This window comes from Micromys minutus (assembly GCF_963924665.1).
Source record: "Micromys minutus genome assembly, chromosome: 1".
Lineage (NCBI taxonomy): Eukaryota > Metazoa > Chordata > Mammalia > Rodentia > Muridae > Micromys > Micromys minutus.
The window spans coordinates 11,310,057-11,335,185 of record NC_137969.1 but is presented as its reverse complement, the minus strand read 5'-3'; the positions used below and the strand labels follow the sequence as shown (position 1 = coordinate 11,335,185).

General features: G+C 36.4%; 1 pseudogene across 1 annotated transcript; it reads right to left on the bottom strand.

The window, feature by feature from the left end:
• Nucleotides 1–23,552: 23,552 nt before the first annotated feature.
• LOC308438808 (large ribosomal subunit protein uL18m-like) lies at nt 23,553–24,201 on the bottom strand (annotated as a pseudogene). The gene has a single exon. The product of its transcript is annotated as a large ribosomal subunit protein uL18m-like (transcript).
• Nucleotides 24,202–25,129: the final 928 nt, after the last annotated feature.

The following is a 25,129-nucleotide window of genomic DNA, read 5'->3' as shown; positions in this document are numbered from 1 at the left end:
TACCGTTCTTAGCCAAGAACAGAACCTCAGATGACAGCAGATGCTGGCGATGATGTGAAGAAAGAGGAACACTTCTCCACTACTGGTGGATTTGTAAGCTGGTAGAACCAGTCTGGAAATGAGTCTGCATGTTCCTCACATAATTTGACATAGTACTACCTGAAGATGCAGTTATTCTACTTCTGGGCATATACCCCAAAGATGCTCCAACATACAATAAGGACACATGATCCACTATGTTTATAGCAGCCTTATTTATAATAGCCAGAAGCTAAAAAGAACCCAGATGTCCTTCGATAGAGGAATGGATACAGAAAATGTGGTACATTTACACAATGGAGTACTACTCAGCTATTAGAAACAATGACTTTACAAAATTTCTAGGCAAATGGATGGAACTAGAGGTAGAATTCCTTGTTCATAGGGGTGGGGTGTATTCCAATGAAAATGTATTTCCTGGAATGTGTAAAGTTCAAATCCTAGCACTAGAGAAAGAGGAGTGATTGTATGGAACTGTGTCTACAGCTCAGTTGTTGGGTGGTTAATAATCATCAATATTAGTTCTCTTAAAGTTTTTTTCTTTTCCAATTAATTGTATATTTTGAAAGATTTTACATACTTGTTGTATCTATATAATCTTCACATTTTCCTTCTCTAATCTCTTTTTGGATCCCCTTCCAAAATTCAGGATCTCTTCTTTATTATTTCTAGGATCTTTTCTTTAATCACTGTTAATATAACTGCTCAATTTTGTTTTGAGGACACCGATGTCTTATTTTCATTCACCTCCTTGGCCTTTGCAGTCGTTCTGCCCCATTTTCTGCAGTGATCTCCAAGCCTTTTTAGGAGAAATTACAGTATACATATGATACAGTATACATACTAAATATTCTGTCATGCCTTATTTCCTTTGCCTTAGTGGGTTCTGGATAGCGATCTGTAGCAAACATAAGCTTATCTGATGTGGTTTGAGAGAAGCACTTATATATAGATAGAGGAATATGTTGTGAGAAGCTTAATATCATGTCTCTCCACTTAGCAGAAAAATAGCAGCAGTTCCTTCACTTGGGGCCAGCCACAGCTTCTTAACCTAGAAATGGAATCAGGTATAAATGTTACCTTGTAGAAGAGGACTTAAATATAATCAGAAAGTGGTTGGTTACTCTTACAGTGGTCATTCCACGATTTCACCAGAGGGTACATATCTTGGTGACCCGATGATTATTATAGTTTCAGGAGTCACAGCTGATTAGTTTTGCAGTAACATACATAGCACCTCCTGGCACTGTGGGAACGAGTCAGGTGATGAGGTATCCAGGTGATTATTCACTTAATTATATCATACTCTGTGGCTCAAATGCATGATACCTTCAACAATATAGTCTTACTGTCAAGTTCTGGATGATAACCAATACCATTAGCAATAGACTGTAGTGTCTGTTGGTCTGTGGAAATTAATTGGCCAATAACTCTAAAATAGGAAAGTAAGTCATTCTTGGCCCTAGAATTTTAATGTGTTAGCCTTTGGGGTCTAGTAGGGTTGCTGTTGTTCCATTAAATGATAACTGTATTTTAATTCCTCTTAGATATGTACGGATACAGGTTTTAGGAAGCCTCTGTGGTAATAGGTTTTCATATGACTGTTGCTTAAGGATCTTTAGAGTTATTTCTCCTCCATAGTTCATCTGCTATGCTGCCTTACCATCTCCATAACCTTTCCTCTTCCATAAATACCTTCTAAGATGTATACCACTTTTTCTTATCTTTCTTATAGTTTGCCTAATTGTTTCCTTTTAAAGTGTTTATTTAAAAATTTACTCTTTATGATATATATATATATATATATATATATATATATGATTAAATAGGATATAATTTATTGCTTTCACAGTTGATTAACCAATTTGATTCTTCTACTTAATTGCAATCATATATCAAGTTTAATGCCTAGCACATGTGTATTTGCATGGGCTTGTTTATAGACTACAGAGAACTTCTCCATGTCCTATTTTGCTGTTGCTAACTATCACCAGGCTGTTTTACTTCCACTGGTATTGAAAATGCCTTATTGATTATCAGTACTGTGTTAGTTTTCTACCTTATAAAGGTCTTAGAAATTCTTCTATAACTTCACTTCTTGTAATGCAATCACTCCACCAGAATTTGAGAAAGCCTTAGAGAGATTGAGAAGTTCTTAATTAGAATTTTGCTTAGTGGGTTTTAAATGTCTTCATAAAACTGTGACTTTCTTTCCAGGGACATTGTGTCCTAACATACTTGGTACTTCAATATGTTAGTGACAAGTTGAGGGGGATGTGGGAGGAAAACAGGGAGGGGATAACATTTGAAATGTAAATACAGAGAGTATCCAATAAAATGATTAAAAAAGAAAAGAAAATACAGTAACATCTGATACGCTGGGATAAACACTGTCCGTGTTCTTAACCATATTATATTTGCAACCTATTGGCATAAGGCAACTTACAACGTTTACTTTTAGTAAGGTGAAAAAATAAAATTGTGAACACATTAAAAAAATAATAAAACAGTTGTTTCTCTGAGATGTAGTTTCTTGGGCTCCAAATGAAATCACCACAAGGCTGTTTTTTTTGTTTTGTGTGCAATGATGAGGCACAGTTAAAATTTAATTTACATTTTAAAACCCATTAGTTCTCCAAGCAAAAACAGTATGTGTCATTCTTGAATTTATTTGTTGACAACTCATGCTTTTATTACATAATTAATTTAAAGTAAATGAAATGGTATGCATCACTTGTTAAATGGGAAAAGTAAAAATTTGTCTTTATATAAAATGGACATTATTAACAATTATATTACCATCGTTATAATGTATTTAATAATATATAAATCACAAACTACTTTTATCTTGAGCCACTTATTATGCTGTCAGAAAAGGATGAAATGATAGAAAACAGTCATAAAGGGTCCAAAAAGGTATATGGGAGAGGGTTGTGTGTTTTGAAAGAAAAGCAAGAGTCAGTCGTTTGCCAGGCCATGATTCTAGATGTTTCTCTTCTGTTCCCCAATTTGTAACTAAGTGCTTACTGTTCTTCTGTCTTGTTACTGCCTCACTGCCTGGAAGGATGATAAGAAACATGACAATCAAGACTCAGCTGTCATTTAACATTCCAGCTATTCTTCTTCCTGACCATAAAGCTATAGATCTAAAGAGAACAATAACTTTGGATAATTTGAATTCCTAGCTAGTGACTTAATTTGAGTAGCAATGTTAATATTTTATAAGGAAATCGGCATTTTTCTTTTAAATACCTACTTTAAAAGCTTTATAGTAATGGCATGGATTTATGATATCTTGAGGCATAGATGTTTTCTGTCGGAACACTGTTCACATTCCTGCACAACTCAATTGGCTAATAGAATTCAATATACAGAACTTTCTTTCTGGGGTATTTGGCATTACTATTGATGGGCAGCAATATTTTTTAAAAAATCAGAAATATAACTGTCTCAAAACCCATCTGTAATTGTAAAGCCTTCTTAATTTATAAGGTCATAAAGAACTCTTGCCTTGAGACTTTTAAGTTTCATTTTAATATTTTGATATGCATTTTTCAAACTTATATTTTATATCCCACAGAATTTAAGGTCCAGCTCCAGAAAAATAATTTGGGAAGCTATAGGAATGTGGGATAGAAATACTTTGGTGCATTAGTTATCACTACTCCATTATTTAATCTTTTATTCAAGCATCTTGTCTCTGCACACGGTTAATCCAGGAAAAATTGCTGAGTCAGCAAAACATGTAAGCCGGGAGATATCTTGAAATTTACTTCTAAATGATTCAACACTCACACATGGTAATAGAAAGACAGATGAAGGAAGAAATAGTGAGTACTGACTTTTATCTAGAAAAAGATTCCTACTGCTGTGAGGCAAAGAAGGTTTGAGGAATCCATGACATGACTGGTTTGAGAACATAGTAGAAGATTTGGAGTTTTTTGGGAATTCAAGTCTCAAGAAAATACTGCTGTTGTTTTACCCTCAAAAATAGCACAGACATTCAGCAATAATAGGTAGAAAATGCCAAGATGGTCTTTATCCACAGCCACTGTGAGCTAATGGCTAAACCAACTCAAATGTTCCCCAAAGTAATTACCCTGGGATCTTAGCTTAACACTTGGATGATCTTAAAAATAATTGAGATTATTTTCACCAAAACACAGTGAGAAATAATGGATGCCCATTGCTTATATTGTTCAGGAGCTAGCATGTCTATAAATGTCAATAGATCTAATGTGGTCTTCCTTCATTCTGGTTACAAAACGTTTTCCCTACAGTCTAAGATTCTGAGTTTCCCCCCTAGTTACTCACTGTTCCATTTAGCCATTACAGCACTTGAGAATATGTTTATCTGTAGGGTAATTTGAAGATGATATTCATTCCATACATTGAGTTAAAGGGTCCTGTGCTCTAAAATTTCACCATCTTTTAGATTCTAGTAGGAATAAAAGGTATGTCAATTGCAGAGATCTGCTGTACAATCTAATATTAATTTCAAATTCATAAGCAATAGCTTACTTATGAATCTGTCAAGAAAAACTTCATGTTTAACTGCTTTACTAGGCAAATGAAATTGAACAAATCTAGAACCAATAAGCTAATGTATTCGTTGAAGGAAATGTTGACAGAGAGAGGGCAGCATCAGTGACAGATATGTTGGCTTAGCATAGTGACTGTGCAGTAATTTAGTGCCTGGGAATTATGGATATCCAAATTCATCACAACATATATATCAGTTACATGTAATTCTTATAAATACCTCAAGAAAATGGAAAATTGTACAAATGCAAAGACAGATTTAAAACAGAAATAGAAATTCTGAGACTAGTGTTTACAGTAATAAAAATATTACTACTTAAGGACTACCTTAAACAATAAGGTAAGATTGTTCTATTATAATTGAAAACAAGGATGAAGGAACATAGGTTGGAAAGGAAAACAAAGTGAAGTTTTGTAGAAATGATTTTTCTGTCTTTTCCCCTCTACTCCTTTCCCCCCTTTTCTCACCCTATTCGCCTTACCCCCTTTTCTTCTGTAGTCTTAACCCTAACCCCATGTTATATGTGTTTGTCTGTTCTTGTAGCAGAGTTTAACCTTGGCCGTTTCCACTGGAAGTAATGCAGCATGCTACAAGATTCCTGGACTCAAACTTGAAGAATATGAAATTTAACAGGATAAGATAGTGTTCTTAATGTCTAGTTCTTAAGAATAGTCTTCATGTTCTTCTTCCTAACTCAGTTCTGAGTTCTCCATGAAAATACAGCCTTAATCAGCTCTCTGTCTTGATATTGCCCAAATCACTTGACTTTGCTGGAAAGGTATCCAATTCTTTCATATCAGAAACACTATTATAGATACATGAAACCTTTGAAGGAAGATGTACATCAAAAGCTCACTTAAAAGAAACACAACATAGTCAACATTTTATAGTTCATCATACAACAGCCTCCTCTTCCTTTCAGTTTTCCATGTGGTATGAATGACAAGGTTTAACTTTTTCTTCGTTTGATAAATGAATCTCCTTATTCCCAGTTCCTTTCTTTGAGACTAATTTTCTCTTTGAAATTTAACTTTGCAAAATTTACTCAATTATTCCTACATGGTGATGTTATATTATGCTTGATGGAAATCTCTAACTATCTTCTACCTCTACCTTGCAGCCATCTTCCAGATGCACGGGAGGCTAATATAACCCAATTTTCTAAAGCGTCACTTTATCTTACCTTTACTCCAAATTTCATCCCTTTAATGATTTTAAGTGAATCTTGAGTTTTTTTTTTTTTTTTCTGCTTCCAACTGATTTGCATTTTTTCTTGGTTGGTGGCTGTTTAACAGCTGCTGTTTCCTCCTAAGAAGTGGGTGGGAGATGGTTTCCATGGTGATAGTGATGACTCTGCTCAATGTGGACATCTCTAGTATCCCACTGCATTTGCAATTTTCAGCATCCAATCCATGTGGAGATGCTTAAGTCATTTAATTTCCTTGTGTCAGTGAACTCTTTGAAATTGCAATTTGAAGAATTTTTTTAAATTGTTACTAGTCTGTGGTTTTCATGTTAACTAATGTTAACACATATTTAATTACCATTTTGGTCTTACATGCTACAGAAAGCAAAAGAGGTGCAAAATCTGTTACAAACAGAGAACCTTGCTAGAGTGCTTAAGCCATAGTAGGCATAAAACAAGTGCTTATTAACTTGAGGCAATTTGAAGGAAACCTATGTTTCTATTATGTTGCTACTGGGAAAACAAAGAAAAGATTAAGTTATAGTTAGTTTTGGGCTACCTTTAGAAAGTTCATTATATTTTGTTTCAACCATACCTTGTCTTACAGAATGTCTCTTTATTTAGTTTTCTATTAGTTTGCTAAGCATTTCATACAACACATATTGACCATATTCATCTTTCTGACCCAACTGGTCCTCCAGTCATACTCCTTTCCTACCCATCCAGATTTGTGTCATCATTTGTTTTTTGCGTATTTAGGATTAGTCTGTGCTATCAAAACACAGAATTGATGTGATGTCTTTATTAGATAGTGGTACAGTCTTAGAGGAAACTGGCTCTTCTCCTCTCAGACATTAACAATGGCATACAACTCTGGGAACTCAATAGGATCATCTGCATGACTTCTACTTCCTTGTTGGCATGGCTTCTGGTTTCAGTTTACAAAGGTGCTGTACATGGTACCACAAACATTTTGGATGTTGAGTCCCTGTAGAATACAAAGTTAAATAAAATTATGCTTTACCTCAATGAGAGAGATGGTACTATAAAAATAGTAATCAAATGGCATTTCAGAAAAATATTGGTTGTACAAAAAATTTAAAATAAAGGACGTTGGATCTGGAGAGGTGGATAGTAGCTAAGGGCCTGGCCACTCTTCTGGAAGACACACGGTAACTACAGTTCCAGGGATCTGATGCCCTCTTCTCATCTCTGTAGGCACCAGTCACACATATGTTGTGCAAGTACATGTGAAGGCAAACACTCATATATACACAATTTTTCTTTTTTTGAATAAGTCTTCAATTAAAAAAATAAAATACACAAGAGAAAAGTTAAAAACTTAAGTCCTCTTGCCATTAAGTTATTTTTTTATTCATTTAGCTTATATTTATTAAAGAACTAGGGCTTACTCCATACTACTATACACCACAAATAAAAATGAAAGTATAACCTCTACTCACTATCTCATGATTAGAAATACTAAATTAATAGAGTAGTAATTATTACTTTAGTTCAGATGTTATAGTCTTGTTCTCTGAGCTGCTGTATTATATGGAGGGTGCACAATTCTTAAGAATTGAGAATTCATATTGGTACTGAGATAGGCAAGTAGATCAATGGAACAGAATAAAAGATCCACAAATGAACTCTCACGTATATGGTCACTTCATCTTTGACAAAGGAACTGAAAACATTCAATGGCAAAAGGACAGCCTCTTCAACAAATGGTGTTGGTTCAACTGGCAATCAGCTTGCAGAAGAATGCAAATTGATCGTTCCTTATCTCCTCATACAAAGTTCAAGTGCAAGTGGATCAAAGACCTCCACATAAAACAGAGTACACTGAAACTATTAGAAGAGAAGGTGGGGAAAAGCTTAGAACAAATAGGCACAGGCTCTAAGATCACAAATCAATAAATGGGACTTCTTGAGATCGCGAAGTTTCTGAACGGCTAAGGACATTGTCAAGAAAACAAAATGGAAGCCAGCAGACTGGAAAAGGATCTTTATGATTCTAACATCTGATAGAGGTCTGATATCCAATATATACAAAAAAAAAATCAAGAAGTTAGACTCCAGAGAATTAAACAATCCTATTAAAAATTGGGGTACAGAGCTAAACAAAGCATTTCAGCTGAAGATATCGGATGGCTGAGAAGCACCTAAGGAATTGCTCAGTATCCCTACTCATCAGGGAAATGCAAATAAAAACAACCCTGAGATTCCACCTTACACCACTCAGAATAGCTAAGATCTAAAACTCAGATGAAAGCAGAGGCTTGCAAGGATAAGAAGAAAGAAGAACACTCCTCTATTGTTGGTGGGGTTATAAGCTGGTTATCACTTGTAAGTTCCAACCACTCTGGAAATCAGTCTGGAGATTCCTCAGATAATTTGATATAGTACTACCTAAAGAATCAGTTATTCCACTTCTGGGCATATAACACAAATATGCTCAAACATATAACAAGGACACATGCTCCATCATGTTCAAAGCAGCCTTATTTATAATATCCAGAAACTGGAAAGAACCCAGATGTCCTTCTGTAGATAAATGGATAGTGAAATGGTGGTACATTTATACAGTGGAGTACTACTCAACTATTAGAAACAATGACTTTACAAAATTTCTAGGCAAGTGGATGGAACTAGAGAATAATATCCTGAGTGAGGTAACTAGTCACAAAAGAACAGATATAATATGTAGTCACTGATAATTTGATACTAGCCCCAGAAAGCTCTGAATACCCAAGAAACAACTCACAGACATTATGAAGCTCAAAAAGAAGGAAGGCCAAAATGTGGAAGCCTTAGTCTGTCTTAGATAACAAATAAGTGTATAGCACCCTCTCAGAGTGTGGTACAGCTAGACCTTAAATCATTAATAATACAAGAGCTAAGAATGCAGCCTTGTGGCAGTCCTTGTTATTTAATAACCATCATGCTTAATCTTTACACACCAAGAAAATTGTGGCTATTTACATGTTACGCTTTGTTTTATATGTACTTTATGCTTTTGTAACTATTAAGTTTTCAATGAATACTATCAAACCTTTAAAAAATCAAGTACTGACTAAAAATATATTCATATAGCTTTATGTAAAAGTTCTTTTAAAATCTGAAAACAGTATTGGGATTTCATCCCAAGAAGTCAAATTATTGGCAACATACCCTTGAAGGGGATTCCGGGACTCTGACATCTTATTCTTCCTTTCTGTTACCTTATCAGCCACAATGTGACAAACTTCTTGTGTCATGTACTCTCATCATGGTATCCTACTTCAACATACAACAAAAGACTATGAGCCAAGCAAATTAGGAGAGAAGCCTTTTAATCTTTAACTTTATTATCATAGGTATTTTTTCACAGCAATAATAATAATACTCAAGCAGTAATTCTATCTTCGACAGAACAATAGTTAGAGTATAAAAGCATCAGATAAAAAGGCATAATTTAGACTGAAGGGCTTATGCCTTAATAGAACCCTTCAACCTAAGTAGGATCTAACTAGATGAGGTTAAAGCTAGGGTCTTAAGCAGAGGTGGTATTCCTGCATTGCTTCTTAACAGCTAATATTTTGGCTCAATTCTGGTATTTGAGATACAGCTCTAAAAGTTCTTTCCTATCTGTCTTAGAGTCTTTTCTACTGCTGTGATAAAAATACCGTGACAGAAGCAACTCAAGAGAGAACGGTTTACTTAAGCTCCCAGTTCTAGGTTGCAGTCCATCAATAGCAGGAGGTCACTGGGGCAGGAGCTTGTAGATAACTTCATTACACTTGAAGTCAAGAAGACCTCTTTATTTTTATAATCCTGGATTGAACTGAGAGGATGATCCCACCTATATTGCCCAAGATTCTGACCACCTTTCTTTTTTTTAATTGGATATTCTCTGTATTTACATTTCAAATGTTATCTTCTTTCCCTCTACTACTAACTCCCTATCCCTCCACTTGTTTCCATGAAGGTGCTCCCTCTCCCAACCATCCTCTCCACCTCAGTCCCTTGGCATTCCCTTACACAGGGAAAACGAGCCTTTACTGGACCAAAGGCCTCTTTTCCCATTGATGTCAGACAATGCCGTCCTCCGGTACATATGTAACTGGAGCTATGGGTCTCTCCACGTGTGCTCATTGGTTTTCTTTAGTCCCTGGGATTTCTGGAGAGTTGGTTGATAATGTTGTTCTTCCCATGAGGTTGCAAACCCTTTCAGCTCCTTCAGTTCTTTCTCTAACTCCTTCATTGGGGTCCCCATGTTCATTATAATGGTTAGCTGCAAGCATCCTCAATTGTATCTGTATGTCTCTGCAGAGCCTCTAAGGAGGTATCCATATCTTGCCCCTGCCAGTAAGTGCTTCTTGGTATCAGCAATAGTGTGTGGGTTTGATGGTTGCATATGGTGTAGTTCCCCACCTTTCTGAAACAAATCAAGAAAGCTCCTAACTCTAGGCTAGGCTAGAGGTCATTTTCCTAGGTAATTCTAGATTGCATAAAGTTAACAATTAACACAAAGATCACATCAACATCATATAATTTCCTATATTCCTTTATATATTAAAGTAATAGAATGAAAATGTTAAGTTTAGAGCAAGGACTAGCTAAGACCAGAGTCAAAGGTCAATCATACTGAATTCATACCATACACACTTTGGTGGGCAAAAACTAGAATCACATTTTTGTTTCAAGAATTCAAATACAGAGATTCTCAGCCTGTGTGTTGCAAACCCCTTGTGTGTTTCCCATTTCGATATCCTGCATATCAGATACTTATAATTCATAACAGTAGCAAATTATAGTTAGGAAGTAGCAATGTAATAATCTTATGAATGGGAGTTACTACACCATGAGAAAATAAATGTATTAAACGGTTGCAGCATTAGGAAGGTTGAGAACCACTATTGTATATGGCTCTTTATGAAATCTGAGCCCAAGAATGTATTATAATGCTTGCTACTTGCTAGATGTACACAAACTTGGCAATCTCTTTATGTCACTAGATGATGTATATATTAAACAATTTGTGACACTCAAAAAAGATGAAGGGGGCAGTAGAAAGATGTAGGAAGGATATGCAATGTATTATTCTCAGACCATAATTTTCAAGATTCTTACTTATTTTTCTGTATCTACTATTTTGAAATAACCAATATAGTATATATAAGCCAACACCAATGTAATATATTTTATTTTTATTCCAGTTAGATGTTAAATATTTTACTAAAATGTGTAATTTTGACATTAAGAAAGTATTTAAGTCACCAAATCTACAAAATACAAATTATTGTTTTGCCTAATTTTGCTTAGAGAGTCAGCTAACTAAAATAGGGTGTTAGGTTTATAAAGGCATTTTACCAGAATCAGAACAATTATTTGAGCTAGACTGTGCAGAGGAAAATCACATTTAGATAGTGATTATGTTCTTAACATGTGGGTGAATAAGGAAGCAAGACAGAAATACAGTTCGCTTAATGAAAAAATAAAGCCACAACATATTTAATTATAGAAGAACAATATTAGAATATTCAGAGTACAAGCTGGTTAAGGTTGGTGTGGTTGTACCAGAACCACAAGTTTGGCATAATATTTATTGATATTTCACTTGAAAAAGTCAATTTAGAAAGCTCAAGTCCTCCCATCTTTTTTCAGTTCCCCCAGTTGACATTTGAGCCATTATGTCCTAAGTGTCTGGACGTGTGCCTGCACTCCCCACTCATTTGGCCCAAGAATAGACATAGCCTAATGTTGCTATTGGTCTCTTTGGGTACACTAATAGTTTAATTGTATTTTAAATTGATTTTTAATGCTTAGAGTCTCCCTAAGTGGATCTTTAAAACCTAGAAAATAAATACAGGTCTACATTATCACAGTGAAGTGGCCCCCTTTATAACACCACTGTGTCCAAAAGCTGTTAGAAAGTCTAATTATTTAATGTTTGTAAAGAGCTTTAAAAACATTAACTACAGACCAGAAGAAAGAAATAATACCTATTTTTAATCACATCCTCTCATTTTGAATATCATGCCAAATATATAATTTGACATGTGTTTGTTCTTTAAAAATTTGCTTAATTACAATTGATGTCTAGCAAACTGCACACACTTGATTTACATTTTATACACTGTAGAGTTTTTGGACATTATAAATAATGTTAACACTAATTTAAAGTTCACAATAACACTGTGATATTGAAAGCCAGATTGGCAATATTAATTTGCTGATTTATGGGAAATTAACATTTGAGACTGAAAAAGAAAAAGAGTTTGAAACACACAACCTCCAAATGAATGATTTTATTACTACCCCTCAATAAAGCATCATTGGAAGTTACATATGTTTTGCATCAGCACAGTTTGATCGTTTATAACACTTAACATTAACACTATCCAAAATAATAGTTTAATAAGTGAAACTTCAGGCAATGTATATCAAGGTAGGGCCACGTCTTTTGCGCATCAAGTAAGTCCGTTCAAATCTATTTATATATCCTTGGTAGAGTTCTGTTTTATGGGTTTTGTTGTGGGGACTCCAACTCAAAATGGTCTAGGCAGAAAGCAGTAGTTTAAAACCATTCATGCTCATTCTAAAGTCTGGATCATTCTTTGGGGTATTTGTTGGATATATGAGGTAAAGGTCTGCTGTTATTATGCTCTGATTCCAATTCTTGATTCAACCTTCTTTTGTGCTGCTAGGCTATGTCTGAAAGTTATGATATCTAATCTCAAATATAGGGCTTTCATCATCTCCCCAACTTTCCATCCCCATAGAAATTAGTTAATTTTTTGGCAACTCTGTAGGGTCTGTTATGGATCATGTGAGTTTTACATTATGTGATCTGTGTCCAAAGAGAAGAATGATGTCACTGAGAAGGAACAAGTTCTTTGATGATCTGGGTGCAGAGGCTGTGGGCGGATTTCTTATGGTATAAGTGGAACCATTAAATAGGCCCATGACCACAACTCCTCTATATCTCATTGCGTGGCTTATAAGCAACTGGGTTAGTAAAATATTGACTTAAAAATAAGTAGAATATAAATTATTTGCATATTTATATAATTGAAGATATTGAAAATTTGGAAGTCTTTAGTTTTATTACTAGATTTTATTTTCCCCAAATTATTTATTTTTCTTAATTTTCAAGTTTTTACTGGTTATTTTATTTATTTACATTTCAATTATAATCCCCCTTCACAGTTTCCCTTCCACAGGCCACCTATTCCCTCCTCCATTCCTTCTCTGTGCCTCTATGGGATTGCTCCCCAACCTGCCCACCCACTCCTGCCTCATCACCCTATCATTCCCCTACCCTAGTCATCTAGCCTCCCCAGAAGACCAAGGGGCTCTCCTCCCATTCGTACCAGACAATGCTATCGTCTGCTACATATTCAACTGGAGCCATGTGTCCCTCCATTTATACTCTTTGGTTGGCAGTTTAGTACCTGGGAACTTTATGCGCTCTGGTTGGTTGATATTGTTCTTCTACCTATGAATTTGCAAACCCATTCAACTCCTTCAGTCCTTGCCCTAACTTTATCACTTGGGTCCTAACACTCAGTCCAATGTTTGGCTGTGTACATCAGCATCTTTATTGGTCAGGCTCTGGCAGAGCCTCTCAGGGAACAGAAGAAAAACTGTTCATTTCACATTACAAGTACAGGTTATACTCCATAGTGAGAACAAACAAGATGTTCCACGACACAGCCAAATTAATATATATATATATATATATATATATATATATATATATATATATATATATATACATACATACAAGTCTATCAATACATTTCTAAGGTTCTCGAAGGAAAACACCAAGCTAAGGAGGTTAACTACAGGCATGAAAATGTACAGAATAAATAATCTCAGATCAGCAGAATGAAATGAAGGTAAACACACACACACACACACACAAACATACAAACACATTCACCACTACTACCACCACCACCAACAACTTTCCATCCTTAAGAATGGAAGTAACAAGGTTTAAAGACTGGTGAGAAGGAGGTCTGGGCAGCAAAGGAGCACAGAGATATCTGCCGAGTACACACGAAAAGCGCACCCTTTTTCTGCCTGATCCAGGGACCAGGAACCCAGCACTGGAACCTCTGTTCCCACCCAGTGGCTTTGGGGCACAGAACAGAGCTCGGACCATCCACCACCTGGACCAGTGGAGTTCCAGGGACACAGACCAGATACAAGGGAAAGGCAAGAGCATATCATGGACAACAAGATGGCAAGAGGAAAGCAAAAGAGTATATCCCAAGGAAACCAAGACAACCTGGCAACACCAGTACCCAGCTCTCCCATAACAGCAAACATTGGAATGCCAAACACTCCAGAAAAAAAAGATGCAGACCTAAGATCATACCTCAAGACGCTGATAAAGATCCTTAAAAAAGAACCGGAGAAAAATCAAAAAGAATCAGAAGCTTTTAAAGAGGAAACAAGAAAAACAATCAAAGAACTCAAAGAACTAGAGGAAAACAGAACCAAAGAGATGAAGGAATGGAAGAAGGAATTTAAAACTGAAATTGACACAATAAAGAAAACACTAAAAGAGATAACCTTAGAGGTAGAACACCTAAAAAAGAAATCAGGAGTCACAGAAGCAAGCATGTCCAATAGACTACAAGAGATGGATGAGAGAATCTCGGGAGCAGAAGACAACATTGTAAACAAAGACAAAACAGTCAGAGAAGATGCAAAAACCAAAAAGCTTCTAACCCAAAATGTCCAGGAGATCCAGGACACAATGTGAAAACCGAACCTAAGGATAATAGGAATAGAAGAGGGAGAAGAATATCAACTAAGAGGCACAGTAAATATCTTTAACAAAATTGTAGAAGAAAACTTCCCTACCCTTAAGAATGAGATGACCACGAGCATAAAAGAAGCCTTCAGAACTCCAAATACGTTGGAACAGAAAAGAAATTCCTCCCGACACATAATAGTTAAAACACCAAGTGCCCAAAGCAAAGAAGGAATAGTAAAAGCAGTAAGGGAAAAAGTTAAGGTAACATATAAAGGCAGACCAATCAGAATCACACAGGATTTCTCAACAGAGACATGAAAGCTAGAAGAGACTGGAAAGGCATCATGCACACCCTAAGAGAGCACAAGTGCCAGCCCAAGCTGCTATACCCAGCAAAACTATCAATCACCATAGATGGAGAGATGAAGATATTTCAAGACAAATCTAAATTTACACAATATCTGACCACAAACCCAGCACTACAACGAACTATAAGTGGAAAACGAAATACAATGAGGGGAACTACATCCTAGTAAAAACAAGAAAACTCCTAAGCAAGCAAACCAAAAGAAGAAAGAGACACAGACACAATTGAATTTACAAAAGCAATAATAGCAGGAAAAAGCAACCACTATTCCTTGATATCTATTAACATAAATGGAACCTCAATAGATATAAGAAGACTGAAATACTCCCATGCATCCTCTCAGATCACCATGGTCTACGGCTGGTCTTTAACAAAAACAAAGACAACAAAAAGCCCACATACACATGGAAACTAAACAGCACTCTGTTAAAGGATAGCAGGGTAAAAGAAGAAGTAAAGAAATAAATTAAGGATTTTCTAGAATTCACCGAAAACGCAAACACAACATACCCAAACTTATGGGATGCGATGAAAGCAGTACTGAGAGGAAAACTCATAGCCCTAAGCACTTCCAAAAAGAAACTGAAGAGAGCCTATATCAGCAACTTGACAGCATAGCTAAAAGCTCTAGAACAAAAGGAAGCAGATACACCCAAAAAGAGTAGAGGGCTAGAAATAATCAAAATTAGGGCAGAAATAGATCAAACTGAAACAAAAAGAACCATTGAAAGAATCAACAAAACCATGAGCTGGTTCTTTGAGAAAATCAACAATATCGATAAATCCCTAGCCAGACTAACTAGAAGGCAAAGGGGGAGTATACAAATTAACAAAATCAGAAAGGAACGTGGAGACATAACAACTGAAACTGAGGAAATTCAAGAAATCATTAGATCCTACTACAAAAACCTATACTCCACAATGTTGGAAAATCTGGAGGAAATGGATGAATTCCTAGACAGATACAAGATCCTAAAGTTAAACCAGGACCAGGTAAACCATCTAAATAATCCCATAACACCTAACGAAATAGAAGAGGTCATCAAAAGCCTCCCAGCCAAAAAAAGTCAAGGTCCAGACAGGTTCAGTGCAGAATTTTATCAGACATTTATTGCAGACATAACACCAATACTCTCCAAACTATTCCACAAGATAGAATCAGATGGAATACTACCTAATGCATTTTTTGAGGCTACTATAACCCTCATTCCTAAACCACACAAAGACCCTACAAAGAAAGAGAACTTCAGACCAATCTCACTTATGAACATTCATGCAGAAATACTTAACAAAATCCTTGCAAACCAAATCCAGGAACACATCAACATGATCATTCATCATGACCAGGTATGCTTCATCCCTGGGATGCAGGGATGGTTTAATATAAGGAAATCCATCAATGTAATCCACCATATAAACAAACTCAAAGAACAAAATCACATGGTCATCTCACTAGATGCTGAGAAATCATTTGACAAAATTCAACACCCCTTCATGTTAAAAGTCCTCGAAAGAACAGGAATCCAAGGTTCATACCTAAACACAATAAAAGCAATATACAGCCAACCAACAGCCAACATCAAACTTAACAGTGGGAAACTTGAAGCAATCCCACTAAAATCAGGGACTTGACAAGGCTGCCCACTCTCCCCCTACCTATTCAAAATAGTTCCGGAAGTCAAGGCTGGATCAATTAGGCAGCAAAAGGAGATCAAGGGGATACAAATCGGAATGGAAGAGGTAAAATCATCACTCTTTGCAGAGGACATGATAGTGTACTTAAGTGACCCCAAAAATTCCACCAGAGAACTCCTACAGCTGATAAACAAGTTCAGCAAATTGGCTGGATACAAAATTAACTCAAACAAATCAGTAGCTTTCCTATATTCAAAGGACAAACATGTGGAGAAAGAAAATAGGGAAAAGATACCCTTAACAATAGTCAGAAAAACTATGAAATACCTTGGTGTGACTCTAACTAAGCAAGTGAAGGACCTGTATGACAAGAACTTCAAACCTCTAAAGAAGGAAATCAAGGAAGATCTCAGAAAATGGAAAGATCTCCCATGCTCATGGACTGGAATGATCAACATTTTAAAAATGGCCATCCTACCAAAAGTAATCTACAGAATTAGTGCAATCCCCATAAAAATTCCAACCCAGTTCATCATTGAGTTGGAAAGATCAATGTACTATTTCATATGGAGTAACAAAAGACATAGAATAGCGAAATCCATCCTCAACAACAAGAAAACGTCTGCGTGATTCACTATCCCTGACCTCAAGCTATATTACAAGGCAATTGTGCTGAAAACTGCATGGTACTGGTACCAAAATAGGCATGTGGATCAATGGAATAGAATAGAAGATCTAGAAATGAGCCCTCACATATATGGTCACCTGATTTTTGACATAGGAGCTGTAAACATTCAATGGAAAAAGGACAGCCTATTCAACAAATGGTGCTGGTCCAACTGGCATTCAGTATGCAAAAGAATGAAAATAGACCCTTTCTTTTCTCCTTGTACAAAGCTCAAGTGTAAGTGGATCAAAGATATCCACATTAAACCAGATACACTGAAACTATTAGATGAGAAAGTAGGGTAAAATCCTCTTTACCTCAGTAGATTTTCCCTAGTTAGAAACATGAGATGCTTCATGGGATAGTTAATGAACAGAAGTCTTTAAAAAGAAGATACACAAATGGTTAATATTTTTTATATGTTCACCCTCCCTTATCATCAGTGAAATAAAAATTTAATGTAATTATAAAAAAATACATAAATAAGACATTAGCATTACAAGAAAGAAAGAAAGAAAGAAAGAAAGAAAGAAAAAAAGAAAGAAAGAAAGAAAGAAAGAAAGAAGGAACAAGGAAGGAAGGAAGGAAGGAAGGAAGGAAGGAAGGAAGGAAGGAAGGAAACATGAGGTGCCTTAGTATTTCATGTAGTTCCAACTTTATCAAGTTTCAGTGATTTCTGTAGCAATGTGAAATGTGGTCTAGTTGCTAACTTACCAACTTGACATTTCTGTATGTGTTCTGTACATATAATTTCCAGGTGCTCTCACCAGCCTTTCATGATGGGTAATATTCCGTCTTGGATGAGGAGGACAGCTCTCACTTGGCTTCTACAAACAATGCAACACTGCTATGTCGTTTTTGTATTGCAATATTTTTGGTTGTGCTTTAACTTAAGTATTGCAAATAGGGATTTAATTTAGGTTTAATGAGGGAGTTATTATATGATAATTAAATATAAACTGATAATTATGAATATCTATTGGGGCATAACAACCTTTTTATTAAGATGAATATCTCTTAGCTAGTTGAGACTCAGTAAATAGCGTACTAATCATTAGTCTTATGCTAACATTCAATGGAAAGAATGCATTTAAATGTAGCACCTCAAATATAATGTGGTGGTTAGCTATTAAATATCAATAGATTATTGAGGATATGGTTATTGAGTTTGGAGTCATACATCTTAATAAAAATATAGCTATACCAAAATAAGCCTCCATATGTCAGCTAGTATTTAATTATCAGAACTATTTATAGCATGGTATTTTCATTTGCCTATTTATAATCAAGTAAATAATATAATAACTCTTTTATTAAATCTAATTTAAATCCTTGCCATATGCATTTAAAGAGGAGAAGTACAGTGCCTAAGTGGTATTTAATGTTTAATACACTACATAATTTTAAACTCAAATAATATGTTAAAAATTAATACACATATACATTTGTATATTTAGGATTAAGAATATTTAAGGGATATGAGGGACATTGATTCTTCAATTTTAATTTTTGTACATTAGAATGAATCACAGAAATTGGATATGAGTAAAATCTGTTATTATGATTGTCTATTTTTTGTTGCTATTGAGATCTGAGCAATGCAGATGGCTGGCAAGGTAGTCATTGTAGAATGGGAAGTGTCCATAGAGCTTCTGAATGGAGAGACTGAGATGCCAAGTCTCAATGACAGGCAAAGAATCCCAGAGTCCATTTTATTGTGTGTTCATAAAAATAACCTCTTATCATTATTTCATGGATGAGTCAGCAGTTATTTTGAATACAGATGGAGTATCATTTCTTCTGAAGAATAAGAAAACCCACATGTATTTTATTGCAGGATTAAAATTAATAATGAAGTTCCTTTCTCACACTAAGATGCTCACAATCCAAAAAGGGAATCTATATCCAAAGAGAGTTATCTCTCAGGGGAGTCAACTTTACTCACACCTAATTCTTGCTCCTAGTTAATGACTTGTTTAAGGTACCTTCCATGTTCTGATGGAAGAAGTTTTGAATCTTTGGAGATTTGATTCACCTGCAGAATGAGTAAGTAATTCTGTAAGAAACTTTATCATATGCCTTGTTCTGTATAAATGTGCTTATGTTGTCAAGGAATGTAAGGGAAGTTACTACTCAAGGTAAGTCCAGATGGTGAAACTGAATCCCACACTTTATGAATTGCTAGTGAACCACCCTCCAACCCAAGCTCTGGCTTCTTCACTTGTTTTAAGTGAAGGATATGCCAGTTGTGGTGGCACATACCAGTAGGATTTGCTGAAGGAGGCAGAGTCAGGAGGATCCTGAGGCCAGACTGGGCTACACATTAAGTGGGGGATACATGGATACTGAGGGATGATATTGTTGATAACATTGGTACTCACCCATGGCATGCTATGTAGACAAGTTGTCCACCAGGCAGAGTTCTAGCCGTCCAGACATGGCTTCTATTATGCAATAACTGGTCTTCTTTAATAGAATATATTGACATGTCTCTTAGTTACACTTTTTTCCGTGTCCAGTATAATCATGGACAAGTCATTGACTTTAGCAGCACCCTACCCATATAATTTTGTATTGATTAAGCACAAAGAGAAGAAGAATTGATTAGAAAAATAAGACTGAAAATCTGCAGTCTTAGTTTTCTGTCCTATTTCTACATCTAATTATTTGAACCATTACCAGATGATTCAGGTTTGAGGTGAGCCTAGACCTCAGCATCTGGAAATCCCTTCTAGCTCTAGGCTTTCATACTTGTTGAATCTAAGGGTTGATCATATTGATTGCTAGAACTTGAAATTTAACAAGCATTATATTTAATGTTAGTCTAAAATATTAGTTTGATGATGTATTATTATTCTAATAGAAACTTAAAATAATTTTTATGCATTTCTTGAAGGAGAAGTACAGATAATAATGTTTGAATCTTCATAGTGACTCTCTCAGAGGAGTTTAATTAGTTTCTACTTCATGAATACCAGAGGAAATTATTAGTAATAAAAAGGATCGGTATTTTGAAGGAAATAGATATGCACAGGGATATTATTCTTCTTTATTGATGCCATGTTTCTCTATAAGATATACTGATTATGTAATTAAAACTTCAGCTCCTAAAGAAAGAAGGATTTTAAATCTTTGGTCCATCATTTTAAGTATTACATTTTCTATATCATTCTTAATATTAAGTTGTCTCTACTAATGATTTTGTGAATGAGATTATTTAAGTGGCAGTGAACAAAGGTACTTCCCTAAAAATGTAAATCACTGGAAAAATTGCACAATTTTGCACTGACTTCCTGTATAGTAAGACAAGATGAGCCAGGATGTCTGTACTATCCAAACTGGAAGTGTGACTTTGAAACTATGAATGCTTGAATATTTGTTCTGGTTTGTCATTGTGACAAAATAGCTGATGTCAGCAATTTTTGACAAGAAAGACTGACTGTGACTCACTATTTTATGTTTTGTCTCCATGCTGCTCATCACAGATAGGAGCATGCAGATAACACAACTGCTCATCTCATGGTAGCCTAAAGGCATAGAAAGAGACAGAAATGGCCTGAAGTCTGCCTATTCATTATAAGGCCATATACACACTGACCAAAGTCCCTTCTACTAGGCCCTACCTCTTAGCTCTACCTACTACCTCTAAATAGTGCCACAAGCTGGTGGCCTTTCACATATCACCCTTTGGAGGCATCAAGTCACAGCATTGGAAATTGAGAGGGGGTAGAGTGGGGTTAGAGGAGGTATAACTAAGACAGGAGACAAGTGGGAATCCAAAACCCTTGCACAAAACTCAGCTTTCAGGTTTGCCTTTTCTTTTCCAGCTCTGTTGGATAACTTCTGTGGAGAGCGGGTGTGGCAGCAGTGCAAAGACGGCGCTTGGGACTCTTGCCTAGTGCTCCGAGATTAGCCACTCCCACCGTGCGAGCTGCACAGGCGCACCCATGACGCGAGACCAGGCCAGATGACGCAGACCTATGAACTGCAGCCACACAACATGGACTGAGGAGGTGGAGTTGAGAGGATAAAGGGACTGCACTTGGGGGCGGGGTGGGGGAGAGAAAGAGAAACAGAAAGAGAGACAGAAAGAGAGACAGAAAGGAGACAGAAAGATTTTCACTTGCATGCTGTAAGGTTCCTGAATAAACCGCTTTGAGAAGAACGCTGTGTCTCACTCCTTTTCTGCTGGTTGGAGACGGTAGCGACAAATTTCTTTAAGCAACTCTATGTACACACACACTTTGAGTTTTGGTCTCATCTACTCCTATACAAATAACACCATTAATTTTATATCTTATTCAGAAGTCAGGATAGAGAACCTATAGATAGGTTGATTTTGCCCTTCGTATCCTACTTGATACAAATGTGATGACCGTTGCCAGAGTCATTGCTTAAAGAAACCTAAGATATAATATTCCTTTCAAAATATATTATATAGTAATATGATGTTTCTGAATCAGATACTGTATCTCTTACAAAAAAGTATTTGTGGTAATCTACTGTTTGCAACAAAGGAATTGCTTGGCTTGGGTCTTTTATAATTCTCATGACTAAAGGTATACTCAATATTTGTATATTTTGCTGTGAGAACATTTATTTTCATCGATTTTCATGACATCTGCTCAAATAATCTTGGAAATAAAACATGAAAATAGGTGTAAAACAGCCCTCCCATTCAACTCCCAAATAACAGAGGACATTGCATTTTCTTAGAGGTCAGCTCAAAACTACATACTCACTACAGGTGCAAAGCTCCATTTGATCTTAGCTACTCATTTTGCCTGTATCCCAAATATGTGATATTAAATGACTTGATCAAACAGCTTGTCTGGCACAAAGCAGATAAACCTCCCTCTAAGTGCTGACGACAAACCTACTTTGAAAACACATTTAGAAATCAACCCACAAGATCAAGGTTATTCCAGTGTAGCTGGAGTATAGAAAGGAGATAAAGAGAAGCTTGAGAAGAGGAGACAAGAAAGCTCTTGGTGTGATTGAGAGGAAAATTAAAATGCCTAGAATATAACGTGCGCTGTTTTTTGTTCTTGAGGGTTTTTGTTTTTCCTTTTGTCTGTTTCAGGAGACTTTTCTTAAAAAGATTGCATAAACATTTCCTTAATAAAGATCCCTTATTATGTGTGTGTGTTTGTGTGTGTGTGTGTGTGTGTGTGTGTGTGTGTGTGTGTGTGTGTATGTGTTTGTAAGTGTATGTGTGTGTGAGTCTCTCTGTAGGTGTGAGTGTGTGTTTATGCTGTTTTGTTGTCCATTTCTTTTATCCATAGTTTTTGTATATTCCCTAGGGCTATCAATTATTCTACCCTTGCTTTTCTTTTCTAGACTAAGAACACACCCTGATTAACCTTTCCTAAGGCATTCATGTCTTTAATCTTCTCTGTGAGCGTCTGATTTAGTTTTTCCATCTGTCCAAGTAGACTACTGACTTGTCCCTCTATACTCTCTAAGCCAGCCTTTCCACTTTACATCTCTCTGTAAATCATCCACATGCAAGGTTGAGAAGAGACTCATAAGTTCTTAATGCAATAACTCACAAAGTGTGCTGCTATCAGATATCTGAGTTTCAAGGGAATAACAAAAACGTTAACCTTATTTTAACAGGAAACAAGATAAATCCAGATTTAATCATGACTTAAAACCTTCATCTAACTGTCACCTTCACCATTATCTTAGAGGCCAGGTCACTGGTCATTGGAGCTTAGGAAGAATAATAGAGTGTACTGTTTACATCAACATTTGAAAATTGTTTTAATGCATATCATTTCTTTACTCTGCAAGGACAAATAAAATTAGCTGTAGACTCAATTCCTTTGAGTTTTCTTTTCCAAAACGCTTAGAACTGGTCTGAGTTCCATAGATTTGGATAGACAGAAATAGATAGAATAGCACCATTTAAATACTCTAAATGTAGTATGACAGAATTCATCTATCTGTGTAGGCAGACCCAGGTTTAGGTAGCCTCCACAAGTAAGCCACCTCTTCCCATTTCTGCATGCTACTTCCCACTAAAGGTCATATCGGGTCTTCATTTTCACTGTAGACAGTTGGTAGACTTCATTCCATCATCAACTTCCAGTCCACTCTATCTACTTGATTGTTACTGCCCTTCTTTATTACTGATCTACTGCTTTGCAACCGAGGGCCTTGAGATTTTTTTTCAGTTTGTTATAAACGTTTCATTTGTTCTTCAAATAGTGACTATTTTCCTTAAATACATCTCACATCCAAGAATGGGGACACCTTAAGCCTTGGATTAAACCATGAAGCACACAAGCACACATAGAAGTGGAAAGAAGCTAATGATAAGTAAGTTTTCACTGTTACTTTATTGCTGTGAAGCTATCAGTCTGGTTCTCCTTCTTCCAAATGTTCCTTTCTTTCTTTTAATGAAGTTTCTTTCTTTTGGTAGCCGTAGGTGATAGTTTTATATTTACAATTCCAACAACAGTTAACGTGTCTCTTTGGTTCATAGATTCTTCGAGGCTCCCGAAGCATGACACCGCTTTCTGTCATGGCATTTTGTAAACATTTTATCGAGTCTGAGGACGCCTCCCACGGGGTGGGAGGGTAGACCAGGAAGTTGATTCCTGCTTCTAAGCACTCGACTCGCCCTATGCTCTCACAAGCCACCACGTTCCAGGTATTATAAAGGTGTTTTTTAATAGCCCATTTGCAAGTTGATGCTGAAACCACAACCTGGCCATTAAGGTGCTCAACACATGCTTCTAGGTGATGTTGAGTCTTTATGACTTGCAACCTGTGCCAGAACTCAGTTAGGCCACACGGTAGCCCAGCCCCGTTCTTTCTGGGCTACGCCTAATAGCTCCAGCTTCCGAGGGTTCCGGCTGGTGAACTCTGGAGCCACCGCTTCGTTTTCCTTCTTCTCCACGTCGGGCTGCACCGCAGAGGAACTGGTTGAGAGGGTTGCCAACCCACACTCCAGGTTCCTGCAAACTGACAGACATTTCCAGAGCCGTGGCTGAAGCGCCATCACTGACGGGACCTGGGCAAAGACTCACAGTGCCCTGCCTTCCTTTGCTCAAGGTTGCCTCAGTGAACTAGTCACAGTCATGTTTACTGTCCGGCCTTGAGATTTTTAATGAACTCTACCACAGGCCTTTATCCTTGGTCCTTGGTTCTTCTTAGCAGCTTGAATCTATGTAAATAAGGCTGGGCTTAATCTTGATTTGTACCTCAGGTTGAATTTGAATTGGGATTCTCCAGCTTCTGCCTTCCTGTCTTTAAGCATTGGGCTTATGATAATATACCACCGTGCCTGGGAAGGTTTTCACTTTTTATTTGATCAATTATTTTAATATTAACTTTGTCATACACATTCCCACCATCCCTGGGGTGGGGGGAACCTAAGCAACATTTTTTTTTTCTTTTCTAGACCTTCATATTTTTAAATCAAACATATTATGTTAAGATGAATAATCTCTGCTGCTTTTCAACAGTTCTACGTTCTTTGTCCTCTTCCCGTATTTTCCTAGTAAATTATTATCCATTCTCTAAGTTTTATCCTCAAATGATCTTTCTTTACCCTATAACCCAGTTTGATATTTTATCAGTTTATCCCGTTTGACTTTAACCCTCCCTCTGTAAATGCTCTGCTCCACCTTCTGTCATATATTCATACAAGTTTGTGGGGGATGACTTAATCTTGGCTAGAGCCTATGTTTGAAAAATTAGCATGGTCTCAATAAATGTCTTTATAGGCTGATTGTATTATGGAGAACTTTTACAACAAGCACTGTGTGGCTCTGTGCCCGGTGATATAGCTTTGCCTTTCTTTGCAAGCTAGGCTTAGGCTGTGCCATTTTTGCTGCTCCGTCCATAGAAACCTAGAGATGTACTATATTCCCTGTAGAGTGACTGGGTGGTTTCCTACTGCAGGTGAATCTTTGGTTCCAGGAAAA